General features: G+C 34.9%; 2 pseudogenes; one reads left to right on the top strand and one right to left on the bottom strand.

Moving 5' to 3' along the window:
* The first annotated feature begins 2,619 nt into the window (after positions 1-2,619).
* Positions 2,620-2,720, top strand: LOC120608429 (uncharacterized; annotated as a pseudogene).
* A 9,365-nt stretch (positions 2,721-12,085) lies between these two features.
* Positions 12,086-14,097, bottom strand: part of LOC120608289 (glyceraldehyde-3-phosphate dehydrogenase-like) — a 2,422-nt pseudogene continuing 410 nt past the window's right edge.

The raw sequence follows: 14,097 nt of genomic DNA, 5'->3' as shown, positions 1-14,097 counted from the left end.
CTTAAGTTTTGGACAATTACTAGTGCAAAATAATGTTTTGGGGCCTCTGTTAAAATATTCGAGGAGGAGGGTTACTCTTCAGCAAGTTAGTGTAAGTCGTAGTTGATTTAAAATACATGCTTCGTTTATTGAATAAAATAAAATCAATATTCTGGGAGTATCGCCAGAAGGAAACAGATAGTCAGACAGACAGATTGTATGTATACTGCCCTTTATCAATTTTATTCTCCAAATGGCCTCTTCCTCCTCTAAAAATACTTCTGATGTATCACCCACTCACATCAAGATTCCTTGAAATCAGAGACTATTGTTTTATTCATTGGTCTATTTTTAGTATCTGATGAAGTGTTTGCCATTTAATAGTCATGCTACAAATATTTATTGGATAAATTAATATTTGTTATTTATTTATTACTTTTTGTTTTTGCTATGTGCAAATAGAGAAAGCGAGCACAAGTATGACATCATCACCATTCTCAAGTAATTTTAAAGTAAAAACATTGAAAGCTAAAATGGGATAGGTGTTATGGAAAAGATGAAACAAGGTCCAATTGGGGCTCTAGAGAGTAGAGATAATGTTCAGCAAAGTTTCTTGGAGAAGCTTTACATTTTTTTCTTTGAATTTTTTTGGAGAATCATTATGATTGCAACATACGGATTTTGGTTGAGGGAGAACATCCTAGGAAGACAAGATGGTGAGAACAAAGGCACTGTGTCAGTGAAAGATCTCGAATTTGGAGGTAATGGTGACATTCGTCTCTATTCTTTAGGCATTGACCATTGAAATGTTTTGACCTTGGGTAATTCATGAGAGCTGCGTGCTACAAAGAACTAGAGGAAAAAGGTAGGCCTTAAAAAGTTAATGTTCTCACTGGATAAAATAGAGCAGTATGTAAACCCTACTGTTTGTTGTCAAATCCCTGAGTCTCTGCCTTCATTCTAATTATTACCAAATCACAAGTAGTTAAGAGGTGTAAAGTCCGAAACTTTACCGTGTTTTAAAGAAATACATTTCCTTCCATATTTGGGCTTCTTTTTCTTAAGAATAATTGAATAATAAGAAAAAATTATTCATTCAGAATAGTTAAAATATAGAAATAACCTAAATGTCTGTCAATGGATGAATGGATAAAGAAGATATAGTATATATACCTCAGTATCCACAGGGTATTGGTTCCAGGACCCCTTGCAGATACCAAAATCTGAGAATGCTCAAGTCCCTTATATAAAATGGTATAATATTTGCATATAACATACGCACATCCTCCCATATACTTTAAATCATCTCTAGATTATATGTAATACCTAATACAATGTAAATGCTAAGTAAATAGTTGTTACACCGCATTGTTTATGGAATAATGACAAAAAACAGAGTCTGTGTATGTTCAGTACAGATGCAATCATCATAGGCCTAACTACATATTACATGTCAGCAACAACGTAACTTTTAAAAAAATAATTTTGATCTTCAGTTTGTTCAGTCACAGATGCATTATGCTTAATGAGATAAGCCAGAGAGAGAAAGGCAAATATTGTACATCACTTATACGTGGGATCTTAAAAAGCCTTACTCTTAGAAACAATGTACAATAGTACAATCATGGTTACCAGGGGCTGGGAGTGGGAGGAACTGGGGAGATGTTAAAGGGTACAAAATGGCAACTAGAAGTTGAATAAGTTCTGGAGATCTAATGCACAACATAGTAATTACAGTAAATAATACTGAATTATACTCTTCAAAGTTGCTAAGAGGCTAGATCTTAAATGTTCTCATCACATAAAAGAAATGATAATTATGTGACAGGACAGAGGTGTTAGTTAACACTACCATGGTAATCATGTTGCAACATATAAATGTATTAAATCAACACATTATATACCTTAAAGTTGCATTGTATTTATGTCAATTATATCTTAATAAAAATTTTAAAAATTAAACGATTCTCATAAGACTCCAGAAAAATTATAGTTAATGAATTAGCACACCTGACTTGCTACACAAACCACATGAGAAAAGGAGATAGGTCGGTGGGAAGAAATGCCACCCCAGATGTGCTTTCCTGGATTAAAATGACTTTTCCTTTGACTTTGGCTTTTCTGGATCTTTTGCGAAAATGCAAAATTTTCAAAAAATGTCAAAAGTTTCTTCTAAGCTTGGAGAGGAAGATTGTGGCTTAAAACTCCAGATCCACCACATATATTTTCTCATGCTCTGCAATTCTGTAATACCCACTCGACCACACTAGTGATGTGCAAAAAAGAAAAAGATATATGGGAAAACATTATCTGTATAGTTGCCATTGCCCTCTAAGTCGTCTTTCTGTCTTAAATTTTATCTTCTTCCAGGCCTTCCTTTTCTTCTGGAATTAATTTTTCTAAAATTTTATTTCTCTATTTCCTTCTCATTGCATGTATATCAAGCTCTTAGACAAGGCTTACAAAGCCCTCGGGCATCTGGCTTCTTCCTGTCTCTAGCTTCATCTCTTTCAGCCTCCCTCCTTGCCCCAGTCTTCAGCAACACAGAAAACAATATTAGACCATCTTGCCTTTGTTTAGGAGCTTCTCCCATCTTAAGTCTGATGAGCTTCTGTTCTCCTCTCAAAAACCAGCTAAAGTGCTCATTTCGGCAGCACATACTAAAATAGGAACCATACAGAGATTAGCATGACTCTCGTGCAAAGATGGCACGCAAATTTGTGAAGTTGTTCCATGTTTTTATATTGCATGATTTCACTTGTATGACGTACCTAGAGTAGTCAAATTCATAGAGACAGAATGTAGAATGGTGGTTAGGCTAGGCTGGGGAGAGGGGAAATGGGTAGTTATTGTTTAATATGAGGTACAGAGTATCAGATCAGTTTTGCAAGGTGAGTTTTGTGAAGGCATGGTGGTGATGGCAGCACCACAGCATGAATGTACTTAATGGCACTGAACTGTACATTGAAAATTGGTTAATTTTTATGTAATGTGTATTTTATCAGAATTTTTGGAAACAGCTGAAATTCTATGTTCCCTTTCATCTGCACCCATCTCAACCCCAGAGGGAGTTAGGCACTTGCATTATTTAATCAGTAGACTGAGAGAGCTGTACTCCTAAGTGATTATCAAGGACTATAACCTTGAACTCACTGCTGCTTAGTACTCATCAAATACTTGGTTGGACAACATAAATTTTGGAAGGATTGCCTGAGTGATATATAGTCTATGTGTTCCTATACATACCAAAAAAAATCTATCCTTGTAATAAAGCGCAAAAGCAGAAATCCACGCATCTGGACTATCTTTTACAAAACTGTTTTTATTAAATGTAATCATTGGCCCATGCTAAGAGCCACAGAAATCTATTTGATTTACAGATGTTGTTGGTGATGGTGTATTCTTCTCTTTTTTGACTACCTATGAAGAAAAATTCTTTAGTTTTGGCACAAGGAATAAGTTTGTTTTCTTTTTACCTGTAGGTAAATGAATAGTGCCTTTGTGTTCTCATTTTTGTCTCTCTCTCTGGCCTGTTCTAGCATTTTCTAGACCTTAATTATGTATTCTGATATCCATTTGCTGTGGACTTCAAATTATTTAAGCATTTTATTCTCTGAATTTGCTTTATTACTCATTTTTCCTTTTATTTCATGTTGCTGTGAGCCACTTTAAATCTATACTTTGAGTAGGTGAGAAATAAATGAACAATTATCTAAAAAATTCACCCTCTCCTCTAAGTTCCTACTAGATAGTACATTTTTTTCTATAATTGCTTATTTGTATATCACCATTTATTTGTATTTGCATGTCTGCCATTCATACTGCTTTTTTAATTCATGATCCATATATATAAATAAGTCTATAGATTGAACCAATATCGGAATAGAAAGAGAAATGCAATAACTTTGAAAAACAGAATGTAATTCATTAATCTTTTTAACACACAACATGTCAATTTTTTTGCAAGCAAATTACAACTTTTTGGAATGCTAATATTAAATGCTAAAAACTAAGAGAAGCTACTAAAAGAATTCCAAGCTTTGAATGAATTCTTGTTTATTCTATTTTTTGAGGTTGTTAAATTTAACCAAGTATTCAATTAGATTCTTTCTCTTTTGTGTGTGTGTGTTGTGTGTGTGTGTGTGTGTGTGTGTGTGTGTGTTAGGATAGCAGTCTACAGCTACAGTAAGATTTATAGTGGAGGTAAACATCTCTCTCTCTATATATACATATATATGCATAATTAATGACAGTATATATCCATTACCTGTGTATGTACATATATATGCATAGGTGTTACAGATATGTAATATTCATATTATAACTTTTGATATATATACTAGTTATATATGCATATGTTTTATATATGCACATAATACAAAATCATGTGGTTTTACATATATGTATATAAAATACATGTCTATATATAAATATATGCAAACACATATGATTGGTGTGTGTATATATATATATATATAATCACAGTTATTAATGTAAATTCATAGATATATTTGTCCCAAAATAAGTCTTACTAGTTCTGTTTACTGAAATCAAATTCTTTACTCTGTTTCTGTAACATGATGTTCTTTTGTTTTCTGACTTTTTGTAGCCTAATTTGCTCCTAATAATGTTACTTCAATAGCTCCCATAGTAAACTTGTTCCTGTGACCACTTTTCTACATAACCCACAGTTTCTCCCTGATCAGTTTTATCCTATTTATGGCTTTATCTACAAAATTCCAACCTGCTTTCCCTAAGCACCAGGCACATATCCAACTCCCTGTCTCACAAGTTGAGGTGTTGACTCTGTGTGCATGTTTGTTTGTGTATGTGTGTGTGCATGTGTGTGTGCACGTGCGCATGTGTGTGTGTGTTCAATTGACTTCAATGGCAGATTTCCAAATATATATCTTGCTTGTATTTTCATTAGGGAATAAAAAATAGTTTTATTTTTATTGGCAGGTGTATTCCACATATGTGTTTATTCTAGAATTTGCAAATTGTCATGACTATCCTTTTTGCTTGAAAATTGTAACCATATGTTTTAAAGGGCAGAGTAATCTTGACACTAGTGTAATCACTTCTAGTGAGATTTAGTAGGTAGAGAAATGGTGTAGACATCACTATGGCAATAAAAGAATTGTTAGCACGGAAGATGCTAGAGAGAAATGCAGGACAAGAAGAAAAACCAGTATAATACAGTCCAAGAGATGCTTATTAGCTGCCTGTTGCCAAAAGAGCCAGACTCGGAACTCTCTGTCCATTTCAGTTGGAAAACTTGAGCTTCACAGAATAACAGTTCTCTTAAAATTTCCTTCTGAAATTCTAGGTTCTTCTCAGAACCAAGAAGGTAATGAGGAAGACCCAGAAGGGTCCTCTTAGGTCAAAAACAAACTTTGATAACACAAGGGTCATAGTCGATTACAATTTGGCGTTAGCTTTTCCTTTGATTATAAGACATAGAATAAAGTAAAATAAACTCGTTGGAATTAACTTCTCTATGATGGTGGAATTACAAGTTATTTAAATTATTTCTGCTTAACTGCATTTAAACTGTTTTGTCAATAAATAGAAAAGAGAAAACACTTTTTTAAAACACTTCAGAAATAAACATAGCAGAAGTCTGTATGTAAAGTGAACATATTTCTATCATTTTTTACTATATATTGCTAGGGAATTTTAAAGGAACGTTTCAACATCTTAAGAATGCATGCAGAAAAAGTATTTGCCATTTTACTTTCAAGAAAGGAACATGTTATAGTTACACTTATTACAGCATAAGTTGAGGCAACTGCTCATTTTTACTTATAAATAAATTTTCTCAAATTTCACAGAAATATTTTACATAGAACATAAAATGGTATCTTCTAAGGCACAAAACCAAATTTCTTTACCTTAAGATTTCAAAGATTTAAAGACCCTTGGTTATTATTATTATTATTTTGTTTTCAGGCAAGAAGTGCTAGTAAGAGCAGGTGGGGGTGGTAAGAAGTAGGGTGGTAAGAGGAAGTGGGGGTATTTTGGAAAGTACAACAATTAACATATATAAAATATAAGTTCCTCATGTTACCTTCTTTCACACCATAACTTCCACGTTCTCTTGGTTTCTTTAAAGAAAAAGAAGGGAATAAGGAAGAGAAGTGGAGGGATAGAGAGAGGGAGGGGCTGTGAGAGTGAGATATTGACGGAGGGAGAGAGGGAGAGAGAGAGAGGGAGAGAGCGAGCAGAGAGAGAGAGCGAGCAGAGAGAGAGAGAGCGAGCAGAGAGAGCGAGCAGGAAGAGGGAGAAGGAGAGAGAGAGAAGCTGGATTAAAGAAAGAATTGCAGTGGCCTAGGGATGCCTCCAAATGGAAATATTTCTTCTGCAGTCAGCATTTCAGGGTTTTGTTTGTTGGTTTCGTTTTTGCATTGCTGACTCCCCAGGCCATGTGAAAATTCACTGTCACATTCGCATTCCACCTTCTGGAGCCTCATTTCCCCAGAACTTCTTGGCTGCAGCTCTGCCTCCGTATGTTCAAACATTTCCTCCAAGAAAACACTCGTCTCTTTGAGCCAGGCGTTAACTAGCAGCACAGTTGGAACCCCACACTTAGATTTGACTTATTAAGGGGCCAGGTAAACTACCAGTTTTTGATGCACCATGTTTTACAGACGCCTTTGTAGGCTTCCAATGTCTCTGATAGCCCTTTGGCCTCTGATTATCATAACCCAGCATTGGAGTCGCAGTTGGGTTTTTATTTTTTTAACATGAAAAAGTAGAAAAATGTAAAATTTGATGTAAAAACACTCTCACTCAATATTGCAAATGTTTATTTTTGTCACTTTTAACTCAAATTATATATAGAAAGACAGATACACACAGAGATGCATACACTTACACGGGTATGTACACTGAATGTTTCATTGCATACAGAACAATAAGGGGTAAACAAAGGTCTCTCTCGTTCCTTTCTTTAAATGCATTACCCACTCTTTCCTTCTCCAAACCAATGTCAAGATCCTGATCTTATTCCTTCCAGTCAATTCATGTTCTAATGTTTTTACATACATATACGTGTGTGTATCTCCACCAACAACATAGTGTATTGCTTTGCGTGATTTTAATATTTTTACATAAATGTCATTGTATAATTCAGCAAATCATCTGACAGTATAATTTTTGTAACTCCCTTGATATATATAGATTAGGTTACAACTGCTGTTCATGGTATGAATATATCACGATTTATTTACCCATTTTTCTTATTGATACTCACTTATATTGTCACTGTATCTCCATTACAAATAATGTTTCAAAGAATGTTCTGGTACACACTTTTAAGAGTATATTTACCTGCTGGGCCATAGGTTATGTACATAATTCAGCTTCAATAGATACTGTCAAGATATTTTCTAGAGTAGTTATACCACTGTAAATCCCAGGCAGAGCATGCATGTTTCCATTGCTCCACACGCTTATCTGTGTTTGGCTTTGTCAGGCTTAACTTTTTTCCCACCAATATGATAGGTATGTAATGACATTTCAGTTTAGTTTTAATTTATAGTTCGCTGATTGTTGTTAGTAAGATTCACCATCTTCAATTCTTTGTTGACCATGCAGATATTTCCCTCTTAAATTACTCTTTATGATCTTTGTTCATTTTTCTCTTGGGCTGTTTTCTTCTTTCTTCCTTTATCTTTCCTTCCTCCTTCCCTGCTTCCCTCCCTCCCTCCTTCCCTCTCTTCCTTCCTTCCTTTATTTCCTTCCTTCCCTTCCTTCCTTCCTTCCTTCCTTCCTTCCTTCCTTCCTTCCCTCCCTCTCTCCCTCCCTCTCTCCCTCCCTTCCTTCCTTCCTCTCCTCCTCTTCCTTCTCTTTCTTCTCTCTCTCTTCTCTCTTACTCTCCTTCTCTCTTTCTTTCTTTTTGATTATCAAGGATTTGTCATAATAGCCCTTACAAAATCTCTCAGTACGTGATTTGTTTTTAATTTCACTTACAGTAGTATCATACAGAAGTTCAAATTTTGATATAAGCAAGAATATTAATCAATTTATGAGTTATCCTCTTGTGTATTTCTTAAAAAATTCTTTCTTATCCCAAGTTTCAGAAGATGTTCCTCTAAATAGTCACCTAATTTTTTTAGAAAATTATTTTCCACATTTTGAAATTTAGTCCATCTGGAATTTGTTTTACAGTTTTATGTAAGGATCAAATTCACTTCTTCCCAAGTAGAAAGCAAATTGTTCCAACATTATTGAATAGTCCAGCTTTTCCCCCACAGAGTTGTGTTTCTACTTCTATAGTATACAAGTTCTTATATCTACTCGAGTCTGTTCCCAAACTCTTTATTTTTTATAGACCTTTCTATCCATTCCAGCATCAAACACATTGTTTTCATTATGTGTTTATAACAAGTCTTAACTTCTATATGACAGATCCTCTGTCTTTCTTCTATCTTTTTTAGACTTTTCTTGGTTATCTTGGCTGTTTACCCATTAATGAAATTTAGAACTTGTTTGTTCAGTTTCGGTAAAAATCACATTGAGGTCTTGGTCAAAATTACATCAGACGTTTACAATAATTTGGAGAAGTTCTCCATCTATGAAAATAACTTGTCTTTCTCTGTTTATTCGGATCTATTTTATTTCCTTCAATAACATTTTACCATTTTCTCCATAGAGTTGATGGGCCTCTTTTGTTTTATTTAATCCAAGGGATAATACTGTTTTTTTTCTTTTGTTATTCTGAATAGAAAGTCCTTTTTATTGCATTTTTAATTGGTTATTGCTATTATGTAACAACATTTTGGGTTCTGTTGATCTATGATGATCTTGTTTTATTAGCTTATAAATCATTTTAGATGTTCTATGATAAAAATTATGTCTCAAATAGTAACGGCTTTGCTTCTTCCTTTTTATATATGTTATTTCTTTATCTTTGGTTAGAATCCTGTTTTTATGGTGAAGAGCAGCCATTTTTCAACTCTTCTCTTCCTGTTTCTAGCTTTAATGGAAGTGTTTCCAAAATTTTGCCACAATTGTGAAGTCAGGTGAAGGTTTTTTTCATATGATGACTTTTATCTAGTTAAAGCTTCTATACTAATTGATAGTAACTTTGTAATATTTTGCAAAAAATGATGTTGGATTTTATTCATTTGTTGGTTTGTGTCTATCGAGACGATCTTATGATTTTTCTCCAGTTTCTTCTTATGAAAATTTTCAAAGATACAGAAAAGCTGAAAGACTGTAACATCTGCTGTCAGTGCCTGTCGATTTCCCTTTACTAGGCTGGAGCAAGTGTTGGCTGTAGTGGAGCACAACTGCCCACTTCTCCCTGAGAATGGCTGTTTACTAATGGGAGCTACATCTGTGGCGGAGTTACTCTTCCCTCTGCCTTCCACCCTAATCCCCTCCCCACTCCCGATCCACAGCCCACAGCCAATGACTACATGTTTTAGGCTATAAAATGTCAACTGCCTTACTTCAAAGTGGACAGTTATGATATGGGCCACGTCAGGTATGATTTTACCTGAGCTCTCATCTTTGCTCAGCCCTCAACCCCTCATTGTACTGCATTTCTCTCTCTTACAAATTTTGCCCCCTATAAAGCACGTACACTGTTGCCTCAAAAGATTCCAAGGAACCTGACAAAAAAAACAGAATAGTACAAGGAACACCCAAACCTTCAAACTTTAACTTTGATTTTGCTTTCTTTTTCTCTCTCTCACTCTTTCTCTCTTTATATATATTTATTTATAAGGGTGTATATATATGCATATGCATCTATGCATATGTATAAACGCATATGTATCTATATGTATGTATGTGTACATATATTGCCATACCTTTTGACAGTACATTGAAGACAGTATTACAATTCACCCCTATTATTTCATTGAGCATCTCCTGCAGGTAAGAAGAGTCTTCCATTATAATTTTAATATTATCATTAGATTTTATCCTCCAATCTATTAAAGCTGTGAATTTTGATGACAAATTTTCTTTTTTGACTATTTATTTTAAAGTGACTTCAATTTATAATAAAAATGTGAAAATTGTACAAACATCTGTATAATTTTCACCTAGCTTTGCCAAATGATAACATTTCTGAATTATATAAGAATAAGTTAAAGACATGCAGTCCCATTACTTCTCAAAACTTCAGTGTGCATTACCTAAAAACAGGCCCTCTCTCCTACATAATGACAATACTATCAAAATTAGGAAATTAACATAGATCTAATATCATTGTCTAATCCACAAGTCTCATTCCATTTTGCCATTTGCCCCAGTAATATCTCTTATAAGTTTAAGATTGAATCCAAAATCGCATGTTGAATTTAGTTCACATAGCTTTAATTTCTTCCAGTTTGGCACAGTTCCTCAATCTTCTTGCCTTTCATTATTTGACATTTCCAAAGAATACAGATGAATAACTTTAAGGGGAGTTACTGTAAGTTAATATGTGATATATTTAATTTAAATATATTTAATGTGTTCCCATGGGTGATGCATTTTTGGCAAGAATACCACAGAAATGAGACTTTCTTCAACAAACTACTACATTTGAAAAACCCAATCTTACTGACTTGTATTTTAATTATAGAGTTAATTTATTCATATTTCAACAATTATTAATATATATTTTTACTTATTGCTGCTATATTTTTTGTATTTTCTTATCTTTTCTCCCTTTTTATCCTTATTTCTCTCATTCTTTATAGTCTCTCCTCTAGAGTGCACATTAGACATATGTTGCATCTTCTCATTCTCAACTTCATACCTCAGTTTTGCTTTTGGTAAGAATTTGAGAGTAGTAAAATCTCTCAATCTTTACGTGTCTACAAATGTACTTGTTTTGACTTCTTTAATAACTGCTTGGCTGGGAATAAATTTTCTTTAGCATGGTCATTATTCTATTTTTTTCTATCATTAGTGTTGTCAGTGGGCAGTTTTATGTCAGTGTATCTCTATTTACATTTGTTGATTTTTTTTTCCTCTTGTGACTTTGACAATCATAGATAATATATAATTTCGATACAATATGATAGATGTGGATTTTTCTCTGCTGGTTTCATTGGTAGCCATTTTTGGTCTTTGTACCATGATGACCTCATCCCTGAATACTACACAGGCCTCAATTACCAGTTTTCCACAGGTGATTTTTTTTTCATCTGGCCCTAGCTGATAAGCTGTTTCTCTAGTCCTGTGGGTCGATTTTTTTTTAGTCTCCTTTTGATATGTGTACTCTTCATGATTCCTGGTAGTTCAGTTCCGGTTTCTTAAGAGTCTTGGCCCTTGGACAGGCTTTTCTCCTATGCTAGTGTTAAAACCCAATCTCCAATAGTTAAAGCCTATATTTTGGCCTGATTTCTCTATAATCCTTCAAGTTACAGCTGGACACATTCTTTTGACTATGAGTTTCCTCTTCATCTGGCATCTAAAAATGTTTCTCTTTTCTTTTCAAGTTCAAAAATGATTTTGTTTATTTGTGTGTTTTATTTTCTTGTTGTTTTATACTTTATCTAGCATTATATATTTTATAAGTCAAATAAACTGTAAATTTTTTAATTAAATTAAAATAAACTAAGAACAAATTGAAAATTGTAAATTAAGTAAACTGTAAATTAACTAAGCTAATATGCAGATTACACACACACACACACACACACACAGAAATCTTACACCCTATAAGCGCTGTGAACTCTGTGCCCAATTTAGAAAAGGCTCATACAAGGAAATTAATAATACTTAAAGCTAATATAAAACATAATACAGAATTTTCTATATTTCAGTCAGCCCTAAGTCATATCCTCGAGATTAGTATTACATTTCACTATAGCAAAAATGTCAAAAACACCAGTTAGATCAAAAAGCAAAGCTAAAATGCCCTCATGTTCTTTATGTTTTTACCTTTTTTTAAATTTTTTTTTGGCTGGGTAGAGTGAATTTTATTGATGGCGCGTGACAAAGGAAGGCTCCCTAAGTCCCTCTCCTTCCTCAGGGAATCTAGAATGAAAACTAGAGGTCAGGAAATTTTCATTGTGTTGGGAGATTGATTTGGGGCAAGAACTCTTTCGTAGCTAAGGGCCTCTCTTCCTCCCATTGGGGCTGGTGGTCCAGGGGGCTCTTATTCTTGGGAGGCCATGTGGACCATATGGTCCACCACTCTGTTGCTGTTGCTAAATTCACTGTCATACCAAGAAATGAGCTTGACAGAGTGGTCATTGAGGACAATGTTAGCCCCAAAATCAAAGATGGAGGAGTCTGTGTCACTGTTAAAGTCACAGGAAAAGACCTGGTTTTCACTATAGCCCAGGATGCCCTTGAGAGGAGTTTCCAACTCCTGCTTCACCATTTTCTTGATGTCGTCGTATTTAGCAGCTTTCTCCATATGGCAGGTCAGATCCACAGCAGACAAGGTAGGTGCAGAAACATGGAAGGGTATGCCAGGAAGCTTCCTATTCACCTCAGGGGTGACCTTACCCATAACCTTGGCAACGCTGGTAGAGGCAGGAATAATGTTCTGGCCATCCCCTGGGCTATCATGCCACACCTTCCCAGAGGGGCCCTCCACGGTCTTCTGGGTAGCAGTGATGACATCGACTGTGGTCATGAGTCCCTCCATGATGCCAAAGTTTTCATGGCTGACCTTGGCCAGGAGGACCAAGCAGTTGGTGGTATAGGAAACATGACTGATAATCTTGAGGGAGTTGTCATACTTATGGTTTACACCCATCACAAACATGAGGGCATCTTCAGAAGAGGTAGAATTGATGACCCAGCCTTCTCCAAGGTAATGAGACATGAGTGGAATCCACAACATATTCAGCACCAGCACCACTCCATTTGATGTTGGTGGAATCTCATTGCTGGAAGATGGTTATAGGTTTTCTATTGATAATAAGCTTCCCATTCTCATCTGTGACCATGTCTTTGAACTTACCATGGGTGAAATCATACTGGAACACGTAAACATGTAGGTGAGGTAAACGAAGGGGTCATTGATGGTTGCAATACTCATTTCGCCAGAGTTAAAAGCAGCCCTGGTGACCAGGCACCCAATACAGCCAAATCCATCCGCTCTGACCTTCACCATTGTGGCTCAGTCGCAACTGGCGCTGCACAGGAAAACAATGTGTCTGTCTGTCCAATGGGAAGAGCAGAGAGCCTATGGGAAGAGCAGAGAGCCTATTTGTACCATTTCCAAGACAGTATTTTTAGAGCTATTCCAATGGTTGAGATACTTTTAGTTGTAACCCCTGTGTCAGAAGTTTTCACATTCTTCACAATTCTTATAGATCAAGTCCTCACTCAGAAACTTGGGAAAACTTTTCTATTATTCAGGGGACTAACATTAATTCTCTAATATATATATATAAAAAAACCCACTAAATAAAATAATATTTTTTTCTGCTTATGAAATGAATATAATAATACCTACTTGAGAGGATTAAATAAGATATGCATATTAAGATTGTACTGTGCACCTAGTATGAAGTAAAAGTTCAACAAGTAGTAGCCGGGTTTGCTGTCACTGTATTAATGTCCTTCAGGAGCTGCTGCCCCAGAGTTGGCTGCCACATCCTCAAGGACACCTCACCCCACCAGCTACTGGTTTGGGAAGCAAATATACAACTTAAACTTTAAAATTGTACATAGCGAGATTCCTTATTCAGAAACAAGAAAATTATAGGAAGTTACCAACAAATACAATTCAATGTTTTTCAATAGTAAAAGGCAAACACTATCAAGAACTCTTCCTTTATATACTATTAGGCAGATAGGATGTTTTATATAAATGAATTTTTCATATAACAAAATCTTATGCTGAAATAACAGTTTTTGATGGATATATTTCTAAAATAAATTGCACCTTTCTCCCTTTTGTAATCATTATATACCATATCTCAGTCTCTATTATTTGAACAATACCAGGTTATTAGTAATTAGATTAGCCACTGTCCTAGATTTGGGAGTTTACCCATAGGACGATATACAGTTTGGAGGCTATTTTCATTCACAAGATGACTTCTTCTTTTTAAGACAGTCTATTAAAGCTGTATTGAAGAGAGTGGGAATAGAAATAAAATGAGAATTTTTTCATATGCTGGGAAAATATCCAATGGAGAGAGCTCAATC

Source organism: Pteropus medius, unplaced genomic scaffold, assembly GCF_902729225.1.
Source record: "Pteropus medius unplaced genomic scaffold, Ma_sr-lr_union100, whole genome shotgun sequence".
In the NCBI taxonomy this organism is placed as follows: domain Eukaryota; kingdom Metazoa; phylum Chordata; class Mammalia; order Chiroptera; family Pteropodidae; genus Pteropus; species Pteropus medius.
This window is presented reverse-complemented; position numbering and strand designations above follow the sequence as displayed.